General features: G+C 41.6%; 2 long non-coding RNA genes across 2 annotated transcripts in view; one reads left to right on the top strand and one right to left on the bottom strand.

Annotated features, from left to right (window-relative positions):
- The window catches only part of LOC136831708 (uncharacterized), a 261,747-nt gene that overhangs the window by 66,186 nt on the left and 176,861 nt on the right, over positions 1–18,700 (top strand). The gene's annotated exons all lie outside the window — the stretch shown is intronic.
- Positions 1–18,700, bottom strand: part of LOC136831709 (uncharacterized) — a 390,961-nt gene that overhangs the window by 371,552 nt on the left and 709 nt on the right. The gene's annotated exons all lie outside the window — the stretch shown is intronic.

Below are 18,700 nucleotides of genomic sequence, written 5' to 3'. Positions count from 1 at the left end.
TAATATATGATTATATTTCATGATAAATTATATATAAGAAATATATATATATCAAGTAATATGAATTTTTTGAGACTGTGAATGTATATAATGAACTTAGGAAATATTTGTATATGTAAATACATATACATTTTATACCATATGATATAGATATTATATATATGTATACAAGGTATATATCTGTATAGTTCTCCTTTATATGAAATAGAATATATACAATTATAGTATATATATATATATACTAGTCTGTTTATATTTATCAGTTGTTATGTATAATGATAAATTTAGATTGAATTTCAAGTATCAAACAAGTTTTAGGGATACTGTATAGTCTTAATATTTTTGTATGTTTATGTGTGTGTATATATATATATATATATATATATATATATATATATATATATATATATATATATATATATATATATATATATATATATATATATATATATACATATACATATATATATATATACATATACATATATATATATATATATATATACATATATATATGTATGTATATAGATATATAAATATAATATATATATATATATATATATATATATATATATATATATATATATATATATATATATATATATATATATATATATATATATATATATAATGTTAAGTGGATAACCACTTCTGAAGGCAAACCCAAACCTCCAAACTGTCTACACCCCAAAATAACAATTTTGCACTGATACCTAACTGAGGAGGATGTGAGAAACTCAGCCCCTATATAAATTTCTCTCCATGCTCCCCTTTTTGTTGCATCTGTTTATCTTTTCTAAAGAACTGGTGACTGCTTGAATTACTTCTTTTCAGATAAAAGGCGAATGGAGACGAGGCCTGCTGAAAATCTTCCAGAAAGGTTGAGTTCCCCATAAAAACTGGCAAACATGGGTTGCCAGAAGTCACCAGGTTTTGGGAAAGATCTCAATACAGAAAATGAGATGACACGACTGCCACCTTGCGACCCTAGTGACCTCTGGTATGAGCAAGAAAATAAGCCCCTGAGGTCATATAAGGCGAAGAAACAGCGGCCGTCACTCTCAGAACACCCCGTCAGCAGACAGACACGCTACCCACCTTGAGCTGACCCCTCCACGTGGTCACCCAGTTGCATTACCCGTGCATTTTCCCATTAAATTCAGCCCTCCAGAATCTGGTGAAATTCGACGAGGCCCCTCCATCGCTCCGTTATAAGGTAACGTCCTGACTAGAGGTTTTTTCAACAGTCACGTATCTTTAATCTCCAGCTGCACTCTCATTTTCTTTTCTGAAATGTGAGTTATCTCAAAGACCTGAATCACTTAGCTCAGTGTGAATTTTAATGCAAGTATATCGTACCAGAATAGTGATCTTGGCACCCTCTGTGCAGACCCTCGATTCACCCAGGATTGTTATAATTATCCTTGTGTAACTGCTAGCATTATCAAATTGCAGATGGTACATCGGCTGTGCAAACATCGACTTGTGCTTCTTGCAGTGAAAAGGCCCCTGCAATCAATTCCTCAGTATCCCTTTCAAGAGGATTAATCATAGACTATTCTGTTTGATCTGCCTATCATTCCCCAGTCTTCTGACTGATGTGTTTAATTGTAAATATATCCCATTTAAAGTAAACCTAAGTGTTTATCTGCAAGCCCCTTGTTGAAGTATGGCCCTCAGCCCAACTGCTTTTTTCTTTTAGGTTTCCTGCATGACCTAGCAATTGCAGTCAGATTTCGTCAAGGTGAATACCTAAGTGCCCCTTGTTTAAGAGCTATACCCCAGATTGGACCCCTGAACAAGGTAAACAGTAAGTAGGCCGGGTGAGAATCTAAAAGTGGCGACCCTTGCTGAGTATGCAATTGCTTTGCAATTATCAGCAGAATAGCAACTGCTAGCTGGTCTGCATAATTAGAGACGACCCTGATATCATACCCCCAGCACTCCGGCCGGCCAGTGAAGAATTAGAGGAATTTATTTCTGGTGTTAGAAATTCATTTCTCGCTATAATGTGGTTTGGATTCCACAATAAGCTGTAGGTCCCGTTGCTAGGTAACCAATTGGTTCTTAGCCATGTAAAATAAGTCTAATCCTTCGGGCCAACACCAAGAGAGCTGTTAATCAGCTCGGTTGTCTGGTTAAACTAAGGTATACTTAAACTTAAGCACAAGCAAGCAAGTTCCCACAGCGTAAGTACGATGTTATTGTTTTTAGCTTATAATAGGTGCGAATAAAACCGTGACTGTGTACATTGTTGGGAAACAATAGGCCCCGAGCATGCTAACAAGATTTTTCATAGTGAAGAGACAGTATATCTTCTAAAAAACTCAAGAATTGTGACTAACGCATGGTAGTCTGCATGTCTTAACCGCTAGAGTTGGCTAAGCAGTGAAATACGAATGTAAGTGATAAAGAAAGGAAATAGCGCGCTTATTTCCTCCATGTGCCCTGGACAATTTGTTGTCCAAAGATTTGCTAGGTACACCATAAAATTTGGGCCGCGAATTATAGCCCAACCAGAAATGTTTCGCTTCGCTGAAGTATCTCTCTCTCTCTCTCTCTCTCTCTCTCTCTCTCTCTCTCTCTCTCTCTCTCTCTCTCTCGTAAAAATCCTGGTTAAAATTTTAAATAATTGTTTTGCTGCGCCCAAGAAAAGAAATTTCATTTGCTAACACATGAGCCATTGTAAACCCCAAACTCATTGCCTTTGAACGTCATTTAACTATAAGTAATCGAGCGAATTTCTGCACATTCATAAATCCCGAGTGCCAAGCTGGGAAAACTGTTCCAATAGCGTTCGTCTTTTTCATAACTTTTCGCGCGAGATTTTTCTCACAACGAACGGTACGTGTTTCACCCAGCTGCCCTCCCCACCCTCTTGCCAAATACCACGCGAGCGTGACCATTGTGTCAATAACCATACTAATCAGGCACGGGCCAGTCAGGCAACTTTCATATTTAAATAGAGTAAATACATTGCGGACTTGACCTTAAGAAAAATATTCAAACCCGTGCATGTTAGTTATAAGCATTTTGTACTCGTCATATTATCAGGGAAGACTTATTTACTTCGCCTCAGCACTGAAATTGGTAACAGCGTCATATTCTTTGCATTTGGTTACCTTCGCACTCCGTTCAGCTCAGTTCTTTCGCCAAGTAAGTACGTGTGTTACCAAAACTTGTTTCACAGCGTACGTTCATCTGGTTCAACCATAGGTGTTTCTCAACATAATAAATCCGTTCAATTACAAACCCCACGTTCTATGGACATGCTATATTTATTCCTTTGAGAATTTTCCCTTTTGCGCAAGAACACGCCAGAGTCGTTCAATTACGAACCTCATTTACGTTCTCAGAACATCTTAAATTCGTTCCTTAAGGTTCCATAACACGCTTGAGTCGTTCACTTACGAACCTTATTTACGTTCTAGAGCACGCTAGAGTCATTCCCTTACGAACATTTACATTCTAGAGCACACCTGAGTTGTTCACTTACGAACTTTATTTACACTTAAACACGCTAGAGTCGTTAACTTACGAACCTTATTTATGTTCTCAGAACATCTTAAACTCACTCATTAACGTTCTAGGACGTGCCAGAGTTGTTCACTTACGAACCTTTACCAACTAAGTAATTATCTTACTTTATTTTTTACTCATTAAATGCTGTTTAATATCTCTTTCTTAGAAAAGAAAATTATTACTGGTGTTCACAGCATATTAAATCTGCAAAGTAGAGTAAAAGTCATGTGATTTCTTTTGTTTGTAATTGACTGATCTTTCGCCGAGATATTCCATTTCTAAGTTCTGAGAAACCCTTCAATTCGTTCAATTAAGAACCTTACGTTCAAGAACCCATTACGCTCTTCAAGCTAATAGTTGAAGTATTTAAGAGCACGTTCTTCGAATCATTTATTCATTACGTTCGTCTAAGAACTCACTAAGCTCTTCAAGCTACTAGTACTTCATGTAAGAGCACGTTCTTCGAACTATTCATTAATTACGTTCATCTAAGAACTCATTAAGCTCTTCAAGCTATTAGTACTTCATTTAGGAGCACGTTCTTCAACCAGCTTACATAAGGAACTGTCCTTCAAACCTGCGAATTACGATTAGTTGGGATAATATAGCCTGCTCCCTGTAAAAAGAAAACTTCCTCGACGCCTCGGCAACATGGCTTCTTACTCCGACGAAATCACAGCCCTAGTTCATGCCAGGAAAACCATGGGCCTTAAGGGCCAAGAACTGCTAGATTGGGTTGTTAAAAAGGAAAAGAAAGAGAAGCCACAGAAGCGCGAGAAAGGAAAGGAAGAGAAGCTAAGGAAGAAAGGGAGAGGTAAGTAAGAGGAGCCAAGGAAGAAAGGGAGAGGCAAGAAAGAGAGCAAGCCAGGCTAGACAGGCTATAGCAGGAAGAACGAGAGGGGCAAGACAGGTTAGCTAAGGAAGACCAGGATCGAGCCCATGAGCTCACCATGGCCGCCCAAAGGGTCTGTAGCCCTGCAACCACGCCTTCATCATCTTCTATCACTGCCGCCAGCTCCATGATGCCAAAATGGATTGACCCAGAGCCCAAGGCCCAGCTCAACCAAGTGGAAGAGGTCTTCAGGAATTTCAAGCTATGCTGCTGTCAAAACATCTGGAGGGAAAGGGACAAACCACATTCCGCTCCATCCCATTAGCAGACCGTGGCAATCTTGCGGAGGTCCGGAGGGCCATAATTAAGGCCTATAAGCTCAACCCCAAAAGATGGAGACAACGTTGGAGAGGACACCCAAAGGAGGCAGGTCAAACATGGGCCAACTGGGAATGCCATAAGTCCCAAGCGCTCAAGCAGTGGCTAGAATTCCGTGGTGCTACCTCTGCGGAGGGGACAATAGAAACCTTTCAGCTTGAGGACTTCCTACACTAAGCCCCTTCAGCCCTCACTTCTTACCTCTGGGACAATAACCCTCTGACGCTAGACGAGTGCTGCTGTTTGGCAGACCACTGGGACACTCACCATCCTACAGCCAGTTCCTGGGCCATAAGATCTGGCCCTCTTCCCCTACCTCCACTCAGCCTCTGCCCAAGAATGGGCACTGTCACAATTAGCCCATGTGCAGCTATTGTAAAAAAACCAGGCACTCCACAGAACAGTGCCGCTCGAAGGCTGAGAATCAACCAGACACTCCCGAATAGTACCCCAATGAGATCACGCCAAACTGAGCCATGTCTGGCACTGGAATGAACAACAAAGGGCCTGCCTCCTCCAATGGGACAGTGCCACGCCGAGACTACAGCAAAAATCATTGCACCGCTTGTCAGGTTCAAGGACACTCTGTTCTATGGGCAAAATGCCCAAGTAAAACAAAACCAACCACCATTGCTTTGGCAGTGACAAATCCAAAAACCTTAGGCCCTCCAACCAAAGGCCCTATATCTGTGGCACCTCCCAGAGGTAGCTACCCCACCAGCCAGGTCACAGCATTCGATGAGTTCCCTGAACAGTGCCAGGCTCCGACTGTCGAGCCTCTGATAAATCACATCCCAGTGCCAGGCCCTGCACCAGTGCCAATGCCAAAGCGCACCCTGAATCTTCCTCCAAGGGATCTCAGCCCGGGTTGCCTCTCTCCCTCCAGCTTGGCACCACTACCATTCCCAGTGCGAGAGCCAATCCACAATATACTTGGGTTCCCTCCGGATTCCTCTGACCGCAAAAGAAGCTCACCCAAAGATGCGGCCTTACAACCTGTGCCTGAGCTGGTCATGGCAACATGCAACCCTCTCATGCCCACCACGACTTCTTTTCCTCCTTTCCAGTCCTCCGCAGACAAACCCATGAATAAGGATTCTGCCATATCACAACTGGCCGATAAATTCAAGGAACTGCGACGACTAGTAGTGGAGCTTGTAATGAATGCCCCTACTTCAACTATCAAAGAAGCCAGGACAGGTGGCACTTCTGTCTCCCTCGGACCCGGTTCCACCGATTCCCCTACCAAGGAGGTCCACCGCAGAAACGTCACAGGCACAGGTAAATCCAGGTAGCCCAATAAGAGCTGCAGAGCTCTCCTCATACTAGTGCCTTCTAGCACAGTGCCTCACCTTTATCTTATGAAGAACTTTGGCACCTCTGTCCAAAGGGGGATGCCAGGTTTCTTCCCGTTTATTCTTCTCACAGCTGTGTGACTTAATTTCTTCTTGTAATGTTTCCTTCTACTGCTCTGATCATTTCTCTCTCTTTCTTTCCAATCTTCTAATTTAATATTTTCCTGGCAATCTTGCCCCTTCATGAACCCTTTGTATAAGCCTATAAATGGCTCCTCATCTTAATTTGCTCCCCACTCTGCCAATGCAGAGTGCAACCGCCAGATTTTTTTTCTATACCGTAAGTCTTTTGACATCCTGTTTAATGCCTACAATGGCGCAGTAACTTTTAAATTGAACATGATCGAGCCTTTCGGCCTAACCGCAAGAGTGCCACACCTGGCACAGTGCCATTACCATCTCCAGTGGCAGTTGCTCGTGCCAGAGGGGTCAGGCACTCTGGCTGGCCTTTTGTTGCCCTATGGGGCTAAAGAATGAACCTAGTCAGCCTTCATAGGCTAAGAAATGTAATTCTGGTATATTAATAATAACTTTTTCCTACTCTTGTATCTGACATTTATTTTACTTGTGACTCGCAAAGGCCATGTACTTCACACACTTGACTGTCCTTCATTGTACTTAGCTTTGTGCCACAAGACACCTGTGTTGTTAGTACCACATCTGTTACCATGCCACTGCATACAAGTATCGTGGCATCACCTAACCTAGGCCCATGAATACTTCCTTGTAATGCCTCCTCAAGGCCCCCTAACAGCCTGACTTTGGACTGTCAAAGTAACCTTATTAATTAAGTGCATGTCTAACCTGAAGTTTAATGTCATACTAATCCTATTATTGTTCTCTGTGTTGTTACCTAGATTCTTGAAATATCGATTCATAGACTTTTTAATTTTGTATTTGCCATAATGCTGCTTTAAAATAATAACATGAGAGATATAAGACTAACTTGCAGTGTAACGTAACCTATGTAAAGTCCAATTTAAAAATCAGTGATATGTACCTTGCTTTTGATTTACTTGCAGAATCAGTTATTTTTCTGAAATGTAATGTTACAATAAAAGGGAAGTAGAGAGTTATCAGTTTGTTCAGTTGAGTTCACTTAGTTGTTGACACTTCCACCCAATTCAAGATGCAATTGTCAACTTTGTGGGGAGCTGTTAAGTGGGAAACCACTTCTGAAAGCAAACCCAAACATCCAAACTGTTTGCACCCCAAAATAATGTAATTTTGCACTGGAGCTACTGGTACCTGGAAGTAGGATTTTAAAAGATCCAATTTAGAAAATATTTTGGCCCAGTGGAAAGAGGCTGTGAGGTCTTGCATCTTTGGGAGAGGGTATTGATTTGGTTCTGTGGCAAGGTTGAGCCACTTGTAGTCGCTGCAAGGTCTCCAGGAGCCATCCGGTTTCTACACCATGTGGAGGGGGGAGGCCCACGGGCTGGAGGCCTTCCTGCATATGCCCATATGCTCCATCTCAGCAAAAGCGTCCTTGGCTTCCTGAAGGCACTGAGGGGGAAGCCTCCGGAACTTTGCATGCGTCGGGGGCCTTTTGTTTTGATGTGGTGGTAAACTCCGTGTTTGGCATGGTCCCCGGGCACCTGACGCAGTTCGGGCTTGAATACCTCGGGGAACTCCTTCAGAAGACAGTAGTGAGGTGTACTGGTGTGGGGCGACAGAACAGAATTTGGGCGTGCTGGGGCCCGTCGCCAGGGGAAGGGACTGGCAGGATTCGGTGTCCAGCAGGCGCTTGCGGCCGATGTCGACTGCCAGACCAAAGTGGGTCAGAAGTCCGCACCCAGGAGTGGGGTCCTCACGTCCACAACGATGAAACTCCACTTGTACCTCCGGCCAAGGATGGAAACCGACAGGAGCTTGGTGCCACAGAAGAGGATGGAGGACCCATTGGCGGCCATCAGGGAGGCAGCCGGGTCCGACGGGCGTTTGCGGTCCTCTCTGGATGGCGGAAACACTGAGCATATGGACCCAGTGTCGATCAGCATCATCCTGCCAGAGATGGTGTCTCGGACGTAAAAACCTACTGGTACTGGGCTCCTGGGTGCTTCTGCTGCCATGGCAGCTTGTGCTGTTGGCCGCCACCGCCCCCGTTTTTTGGATGGGCGAAAGGGCAGGGGGGCTCACAGTTCCAGGCATCCTTGCCGTACCACCGGTGGTAGTAGCAAGGCCCTGGCAATTGCTTCTTCTGGCGATGGGTTGGCCGCCTCCTGGTGATGGCATTTATCTCCTCTTCTGCGGTTTCCTCCAGCTGGAGGGAGTTGATGGGGTGTGCAGGCTTGGATGCCCGCTTCGCTGCCCTCAAGGAGTCAGTCAGCTGCTGTGCCAGTTTAATCAGGTGTAAGGCTCCAGGCTCTGGGTCCGAACCTCCGGGAGGAGGTGACGGAGGAAGATCTCCTTCGACAGGCTTATCTCTGTGTGCCTGCCGCTGCTGTCCATCCCGGGTAGGGTAAGGAGGTCCTGGATGACGTTCCATGTCTCCAGGAAGTTCTGGTCGTGCTGGGGGTTGTTGGAGAGGTTGAGGGTGCGGGCGGCTCTCTTGGAGATCAGCAGAGAGCAGGTCTCAACAAGAGAGGCCTTCAGCTTTTGGTAGGTGGCGAGACTTGCGGCAGACACCCACGGGGCAATCTTCCTGTAAACCTCCTCTGGGAGGGCGTTGATTACGATGTCTGCCTGCAGCACTTCGTCAGTCAGTCCTGCCAACCTGAACTGCCCCTCGACCCTGTAGAGCCATGATGACGGGTTGTTGTGTGTGAACGGTGGCAGCTTTACGGCGAGGGTGTACCTTGGTTGGTCCGTCAGGGAGGGTAGCGTGCGAGGAGTGGTTACCGGCGTGGAGGAGCACGTGAGCCTTGGCATGGGGGAGGGTGTGAATGGGTTTTGCACGAGGGAGACATCAGATTCCATGAAGTTCGCGGTTATTTGTATGTGGGAGGGAATGTCTGCGCCCATGCTCACTTCTGCACTCTCACTCGGAGTGTAAATTACACTCGCATCAATACACGCTTGGGAGCATGCTGTGTGGGCCTGCTAATGACGCCGGTGATCTGCAGACAAGGGTCGCTACGCCTGAACGCTTTGTTGAAGTGCCGTAGTTAGTCCGTTAAGGGCGTGGGGTAGTTCATTGGGCCAAGACTAAGTCGCCCTTTGGGTCCGTTAATGGCTCCGGGAACCACTTCGGGGTCACCACTGTGAGAGGGTGCAAAAGAGAGAGCAGGTAGACATTGACTCCTAGTTTATTAAGGGAGCAGGCCACTTATAAAGCGGCGTGTGGACGTCAGTACAAAGACATACAAGGGCATACAGGTGACCCGAGGTCAATTGCTCTCAATATGAAACAGGACAAGTAAATACAGGTAACACGACAAATAAAATTAACAGATTAGGCACAATAATGCTCTGACACATGTACAATACAAAAGGGCACAAATGCGTAAGTAATAAATGCACATTTACATAAATAAAACATGGCTAGGTACCCTGACCTAAGGTCACGGGAAAAGGCACCGTAGAAAACAGGAGGTTCACTAGAGAAAACCCGTTGAGCGGGGACTTTACAATACCTAACTGAGGAGGGCGCGAGAAACTCAGACCCTATGTAAATTTCTCTCCATGCTCCCCTTTTTGGTGCATCTGTTTATCTTTTCTAAAGACTTGGTGACTGCTTGAATTACCTCTTTTCAGATAAAAGGCAAATGGAGACGAAGCCTGCAGAAAATCCACCAGAAAGGTTGAGTTCCCCATAAAAACTGGCGAACATGGGTCGCCAGAAGTCACCAAGATTTGGGAAATATCTCAACATAGAAAACGAGGTTACATGACCACCATCTTGCGACCCTAGTGACCACTGGTAGGGGCAAGAAAATAAGCCCCTGAAGTCATATAAGGCGAGAAACAGTGGCCGTTGCTCTCAGAACACCCCATCAGCAGACAGACACACTACCCACCTCGCATGCTCCTCATTTTGAGCTGACCCCTCCACATGGTCACCTTTTGACCACCCAGTCGCATTACCTATGCATTTTCCCATTAAACTCATCCCTCCAGAATCTGGTGAAATTCAACGAGGCCCCTCCATCGCTCCGTCATAAGGTAACGTCCTGACTAGAGGTTTTTTCAACTCACGTACCTTTAATATCCAACTGTACTCTCATTTTCTTTTCTGAAGTGCAAGTTATCATAAAGACCCGACTCACTAAGCTGAGTGTGAATTTAAATGCAAGTATATCATACCAGAATCGAGTGATCTTGGCACCCTCTGTGCAGTTCTCAATTTGCCCGAGATTGTTATAATTATCCTTGTGTAACCTCTGGCATTATCAAATTGCAGACGGTACATCGGCTGTGGAAACATTGACTTGTCTTGTGCTTCTTACAATGAAAATGCCCCTGCAATCAATTCCCCAGTATCCCTTTCAAGAGGATCAGTAACTACGTGGCAGCACCTGTTGGATCTACCTGTCATTCCCTAGTCTTCTGATGTGTTTAATTGTAAATATATCCCATTTAAAGTAAACCTAAGTGTTTATCTGCAAGGCCTTTGTTGAAGTATGGCCCTCAGCCCAACAATTTTTTTTTCTTCACGGTCTGTTCTCTAGTGTATCCAAGTCTTGCTCCTTCTCCTTGTCCTTGAACACCACCATCACCTCTTCCAGGAACTTCCTCCTGTATAGCCATTCTGTTGCAAATATAATGCCTTGGTAAATTTAAATTGGCTGAATGACTGCAGTCATATTTAGAGGCAGAAAAATTACCCTAATATGAACTTCATCACCAACCAACTGGGTTGTGGTAGGATGTGCAGGTGCATTTGTCCAGGAGATGCAAAGCCTTCACTGAATGTCTAACAATTCCAAGGTCCTTGTCTAATGACAAAACCTTCTTACAAAAAGGGTTACGGAACAAATCAGAAATGATTTTGTAGGTGAATTAAGTCTATGCTAAGTGAGACCAAATCACTGGGAGATTATCCATCAACCCATGCGTGGCATGTGGTTGCTTTGAATGTCCAGCTACCCTTGGTTTGCAATGATGCCCGCCAAAATCATTTGCACATAAGACATGCATTGCTTTGAAAGCTTTTGACCGAGTAAAGTCTCCTTGTTAGTAGGCAAGGAGCGACAGAATAGACTAGTTCCTTCAAGATTGTACATTTTACTTAAAACAAAGGATTGCTCTTTCACCAAATTTATCAACATCTTCTGAAATTACTCTATTCCTTCCTTGAAAGCATCCAAAGCCTTGTCCGAGTTGTCTTATTGGAAAGCCCACTAATCTGGAACCAGAACAGCCAACCTTTGGATGCTTTAAGCCTGCAACCCCATGCAGACTTGCAAACCTCATTCCAGTAACCTTCAACTCTGCACAAAATAATGTGCACACAAGCAGCCCTTTGCTAACAAAACCAGACCAAGGTACATTGTTCAACTTCCTCATGATGGTGTTTCGCCATCACCTTGCAGGCCTGATTACTTAACTTATTTTTCCCAAAGTCCCTAGCATAATTCTATGATTGTCCTTCTCAGCCTCGATGTCCTGCAGGGTAGACCAGACAATGTTATACTCCTCCGTGATATGTTCCCTTGGCCAACCAGCCTTTATTCTCTTAATGATTTCCAGCTTTTCTTGAACAGTCAGCACCATCCAAACCCTCTTAGGAGGTGGAGGTGCCATACAAATGATACACAACACTGCACACAACAATAACGGCACCTGAAATGCTTCAGGCACAGCAACAAAAGCAATGTGTTTAAGGGAAAGCATCGTGCCACAAGTTATCACAGCACCAATTCAAAGCACAAATGCAGAGAACTGACACAGAACTGGACAAGGGAGAGAAGGCCACCTTGCTACAAAAGACATTGATACTCATGTGTAACCAATTAGAGAAGGAAACTTTCATGATGTTATCATGATGCATACCCAGCCATTCAAAAGATAAAAGCCAATATGACTGGTAATGATGTACGTGTTTCTGCCAATAGTGCAAAAGTTTACAAAAAAACAAGAGTGTTTGCCCACCCATGCACCTTCCCCCTGAAACTCTTGCCCCAGTCTACCACCCCAACAATAACCATTTACCAGCCTTCACATGCTTGTAAGTAGTGTTACTACCAAAGTTCGAGTAAATATTTACCATCCAAATGGTTTCAAAACAAGAGCACCCGTAAACTGAACATCCCCAATGACTTGTCTGAAAAAAAGTGCTGGGGATCTATACAAAGGAGGCAACTATATGGTCACTGCAAGGCAATCTGTTCTTTTTACCAGATGGAACAGTTATGGACTCTCGCTTAAGAGTTATGCCTGTCAGAGAGACCCTTTCACCTACTACAGGTACACTGTGACACCATTTTCTGCTTTTCGGGAGAGGAGGAATGGCATGGAACCTGCCCTGCCTTTATGGATGATTGAAAGACTAAGCCTTCCTTACTTCTGAAGGAACAAAGATGTAAATTTCCTTTCCTCAAAGTCCTAGTAATGTAAAACATGAGATGCCAACAAAGGTATTTACCACTGTCAAAAAGATTATTTTTTCTCAATGACAACAGTGAATACCCTGCAAGATACCATAAAAAGTGTCATGAGCACCTGTGATTCGGTATTGCAAATGGTCCTGTACCCAGAAAGATCTACTGAATCATAAATTATTCCAAAAGGGATAACCAGTATTGTATAAAGGGTACACTTTCAACTGGTACCTTAACCCACAACAAATAGATGAAAACTCTCACACTGTCAAAATGTTTGTAAAATGGTTCATACACAACTGAAGCAGAGGAGAAAGCCACATGAGACATTGTGGAATGATATGTAATGCATGCACACCCCACTCAGGATACACATCTTGCTGTGTTATAGGAACAGTATGATAAGGTGACTGATAATGAAAAACAGTCCAGCTCTGACTAAAGATTCCCTTAGAATCATCATGGCCTACAAATTTAAATCCTTATCACACACTGGCATGACTATGACATCTCAGTATATCTAAAATCACCTCCATTTTACCTGAATACAGTGTATTTAACCAGCATGCGAAAATATTTCCTGGTGAATCAAAATACATCAGCTCTGCAGAGGACTCCTCCTGCCTCATATCTACAAGCTCCCTGGATACAGAAATAAAACCCATTTCCCAATACATCATCTTGGAAAAAACTTATTTTCCAACAATACTTAACTGTGCTGATAATGAAGATGGATGACCCAACAATAGCCAAGCACATCCAGTCGGTTACCAGTTTACTCAGTTGCCCAACTGCAATTGAAAAGTTAAGTATATCTTAGTTTAACCAGACCACTGAGCTGGTTAATGCGCAGTACAGTGATTGCAGCTAAAACCACACTTTTCATATAAGATCACCTTTTCATGTAGAATACAGATGCCAATACTGTGCATTACAGCATCATTACAGACCAGAAGTTTGGACTCAGTACCTGTATTCCTATCTTGGCAAGTGTAACACATAAAATGACATTAATTTTCACCCGAGATATAAAAAAGGCATTAAACACTGTCAACCAGGCCTACTGTATAATGGTCTGCTACACTACTTCCTCCTTTTCACTGCCCCATGTGAAAAATTTAATCATAGCATACAAAATTATGCCAACATTCAATAACAGAAGGAGTAAATCCTTTGGTCCTTTACTTTTTAGTTAATGTCAATGACTATCCCCATCAACCAACCCTCACCCTGATAACGTTTATCACCCAGGCTGCAGATGACACTTAGCAAACTGTGTACTTGGGCAGGTCGGGTGAATACACAGCTAAGTAATCCAATAACAAAGCAGAAAGAACCAGACAAAATTAGCCACTGGGAGAACTGTAAAGGGATGTTTTAAAGAGCTGAATCATCGTAACAAGGGAGGGCATCCCTAACCGTGATAATGTGGTGGCAAAGTATCAGAAATAATTTATTCACCTCGGAGCCAAAACAGATGTCCAACAGCTCGTTGTCAACAAAAAGAAGCTATGCTGAGCTGCATGTAACCAATTTGATACAGAAAAACCATACTCCCCTGAAAACAATTAAGTAGATCCCTCCATGCCCACACCAGTCAGATCTGGCAAGCTTGAGAACAATATTCAAGCCTTTACTTTAATACCGTTACCAGACTTTGTCAAGCTGGTGCAACAAGCTTAAACAGCAAACAGTTGTGAATGCTAGCCTTAGGTTTTACAAATGAAACCAGAAGACAAGATATATATAAAATACTAGAACACTGAGCTATACATTGAACCCCTAAATGTCGGTAAGCACAGAGAAAGGGTTGTTTCCATAGATGGGCAAATAGATAGGCAATAAACAAATGGAGAATATAATACAAATAAAACAATATGACGAGAGAAAACTTGCAAAAAGGAAAATTAAAGTAAAATGAGGATAGGATAGGTGATTGCTAGAGGGTCTCTATCATCAGCTGAGCCATTGTGGTCGATCATTGTCATTTGGAGAAATGTCTTCAAGTCCGTGTCATCAACTTGTTTTAATCTTTAGTATGGAGTTAATCAGACTGAATTAGTCAACTTTCATTGTCATTTATTCCTTGCTATTAAGTAGATCTGATATAATGCAAGTTAAGTTTAGCTGGGCTTTATCTAGTTTTGGTTTTCTATATGTAATTGTTTGGACTGACTGACTGTAGAAGTGAGTCCCTGTTTCCAGTTATTGCCTTAAGATAATGTTTTTTGGTTTAGTGACCTTTTAGATTTTGCAAAGCAGTTACCTGCTTCAAGCCTTTATTAACTATGTCCCTAACAAGTATTCTTTGCTAAGAAGGTTGTGGCATTTTTATGTTCCTTAGCCTCTTTTTATTCATTTTATATTCAATTTATTTCTAAATATCCTTTCAGTGTCTGTGCTTTTCACATATAGAATTCCTATCTATCGGCCTTCAAATGGTCTTGTTTAGACTTGATGAGTGACTGACTGTTCCCTATTTTCTATTTATTGTATCCTAAATTTACAATTTGGGCTGTGCTGCCAATGTTCAATAAGTAGAAACTCCCTTGTCAATAAAAGCTGTAAGGCGAATTACTCTCCAGTGCTTCAGTGTACTGCAAGTCTTGCGGTATCTACTTGCACACCTGTGTCTATAGCTCTTCGTTGGGTAAGTCGGTAGAGCTGTGGACTGGCACTCGCTAGACCGGAGTTCGATTCCCCGGCCGGCTGATGAAGAGTTTGAGGAATTTATTTCTGGTGATAGAAATTCATTTCTCGCTATTATGTGGTTCGGATTCCACAATAAGCTGTAGGTCCCGTTGCTAAGTAACCACTTGGTTCTTAGCCACGTAAAATAAGTCTAATACTTCGGACCAGCCCTAGGAGAGCTGTTAATCAGCTCAGTGGTCTGGTAAAACTAAGGTATACTTAACTTAAGTGAAGCAAAAATATTGCCAATACGTCGCTTTGGGAGCAGGATCACCACAGTGCTTCTGCCCATTCCCCTCCTCACTATAATAGTGGCTATCCACTCTCATCGACCTACACTAGCTTCCTCGTGTGCTCCCAGGTCTATGCACATCCAACAAACTTCGACTTCATATCTCAAAACTACGAATTATATTCTATGAATTAATATATTGTCTTTTTACCAACAATCTGTATTTTTTTTTACAACATAGATTGAGTGTTTTTAATATTTTCAGCTAGGTAATCGGACTGGTACTATCCTAAGCGAATTTGTGGAGTACAAAGCACATTGCTCGTGCCTCTTTCTCTCTGCCAGTTTAAAGATTACATCTTGTTCCAAAAGAAGTAGAAATCTTAAGTAACGGTTTATAAAAATTCTTAGGAAGAAATTCATTTAAGGACTTACGCTCCTATCTCTTCTAATATCAGTTTTTAGTTAAATTTCATAAAAATCCTTTGCCAAACAAACAAATTGAATAAAAAACATAACCTCCACAGAGAAAGTATTAAATACTACAGAATTGCAAATAGCAGACTGAGGAATTTGCCCGTATCAATTGATGGAACATTAATCAGGAAAATCAAATGTAGAATGCAACATAAATGAAATATACAAAATCAAAATGGATTCCTATGTAACTGTCATTCCATGACTAGACTACTAGATCAGTCTTCATATAGGTCCATTAAATTATTTACTGAAGAAGTTAGAATTTAATTAACAAGCTACCCAAGTTAATTGTGAATAAATCCCTTTGCAACAGGGACACAAGCATACTAAAAAAAAAAAAAAAAAAAAAACTACGAAGTAAAAAACACTCAATAAATCCCCTGGCAATAAGGTCAAGCCCATATCTACCTAGGAAAGCAAGAGAGTTAATAAATCCCCTCGAAATAAGGCCCCGCCCATCTCTTAACTACGAAAGCAAAAAAATACCAAACAAATCCCCTCAAAATAAGGTCACGCCAAACACAGTATGAAAGCAAAAAATAATTCAGTAACCTCACAATTAGGTCATGAAGCAAAAAATAGTAAGTAAATCTCGCCGCAATAACGTCTTGTCTATCTCTAACTACGAAAGCAAAAAATGACAAATAAATCCCCTCACAATATAGTACCGAAAAGCAAAAATATTAAATCCCCTCAAAATGAGTTCTCACCCATCTCTCACTAAGAAAGCAAAAAACTGTACATAAACCCCCTCAGAATATGGCCATACCCATCTCTAAATACGAAAGCAAAACATAGTAAATTTCCCCACAACAAGATCAAGCCTACCTCTAAGTAACAAAGCAAAAAATAGAAAATAAATCCCCTCACAATAAGGTCACGCTCATCTCTAACTACGAAAACGGTAAATAAATACACTCACAATATGGTAAAGCCAGTCTCCAACTATGAAAAGGAAATAATAATTTGATTCCCTCACACTTAGGTCACGAAAAGTAAAAAATAGTAAATAAATATCTGCGCCCATCTCTAAGAAAGCGAAAATAAGGTCACAATAAGGTCACGCCAATCAGTAATCATGAAAGCCTAAAATAGCAAATTCCCTCACAACAGGGTCAAACCAATATCTAACTACGAAAGCAAAATATAATATATATCAAAGCCCTCGTTATGAATCACGAAAACAAAAGAATAAATAAATCCCCTCCGAAATAAAGTCATGCCCGTCTCTATTATTAATAAATAAATAAGTTCTGTTGCAACATGGCCACGATGTCTCTACCTACGATAGCAAAAAAGTCAATAAATCTCCTGGCAATAAGGTCACGCTCACACCTATCACACTATGAAAGGAAGAAGTGACGTGCATGGAGATAAATAGAAAAGAAATCTTGAATACGTAAAGGTTTTCCTAGGAAATATAATACAGAAAACGGTAAATTTACAGTTTCGGTCAAATTCACATTTCCGATATAAAATTACAAGCTTAAATAGTGTACTTTCAACGAATCTGACCTTTATTTCTACCGCAAATGATTAGATTTAAAGCTTTCAACATAAAATATAGGTTTTTACATATTATGATGTGATTTGAATGATTTTGAGGTTTATTTCCATCGCAAATGAATACTTATCCTTCCCCGGCAATGATATTGTATAAAAAAATTAAAAAATTACGACTTGTCAGAATACTGCTCTCAGTTCCATAGGTGGCAAAACTGTAATCAGTAAACACAGCTTTGCCGCATTAGCTTAAATTTAATTAATTTTGTATACAGTATATCATTTGCCGGGGAAGGTAATTTTTGCGATGGAAATAAACCTCAAAATCATTCAAATCACATCATAAGCTATATTTTATGTTGAAAGGGTTACAGGGAACGAAATTTTACATGGCTGCCTAACGTACGCGGCTTATGCACATTTTAAATGATTGTTAGCAGTATGTTCTGGCAAGCGGTGAAATTCACGGCCTTACAACAGCGTTACAGGGAACGAAATTTTACTCTTTCTAGTTACAGTTTCGGTGAAATTCACTTCTTTTCGTTAACCACACTTACCTTAAATAGATGGTAGTACTAAATGTTCACGAGGAAAGGTATTCACAACCTGTGGAGTTCCATTGTAATGTCCATGGAAACGACCAATAGCCTCAAAGTAAACAGAGAACACCCACTGCAGACGTGCACGACGGAATCCATGGCAGTCAACTGAAACGCACTTTTGTAGAAAGCCGGCTTATTCCAAAATCGCAGTTAATTGGATATTCTTGAAACAAAGCAACCAATCAGGTTTCAGCATTTGTACCGTACTTATAATTCATAACGAAAAACAAAAGACGATTAGGCATTTTTACCCACAATACATTGACAAAAACAAAAACGCATCAGCAGAAAAAAACTGACATGGCAGCATAAACGCATCCTTGCGATAACGAACAAGGCACAATATTCATCGGCAAAGATCTCCGTAACTCAATTTGCGGAAGATGCGAGTAAGTATTTCGTATGAATCATGACAAAAATATATGATAGCAAGTAAAAAAAATATTAGATATCCGAATTTGACCGAAACTGTAATAATACCCAGAAGACTTAAAAGGTCGTAAAAGTATTGATAAATAAACAATATTGGATGCAATATGCAACGATGAAATAGGATAAAGAACCTTGAATATACGATATCCAGAACTAAATGGATGAGAAATCTTAAGAAACATCAAGAAAAA

Source organism: Macrobrachium rosenbergii, chromosome 48, assembly GCF_040412425.1.
Source record: "Macrobrachium rosenbergii isolate ZJJX-2024 chromosome 48, ASM4041242v1, whole genome shotgun sequence".
NCBI classification, from domain to species: Eukaryota; Metazoa; Arthropoda; class Malacostraca; order Decapoda; family Palaemonidae; genus Macrobrachium; species Macrobrachium rosenbergii.
The sequence above is the reverse complement of the archived record's forward strand: the minus strand, read 5'-3'. Positions and strand labels throughout refer to the sequence as shown.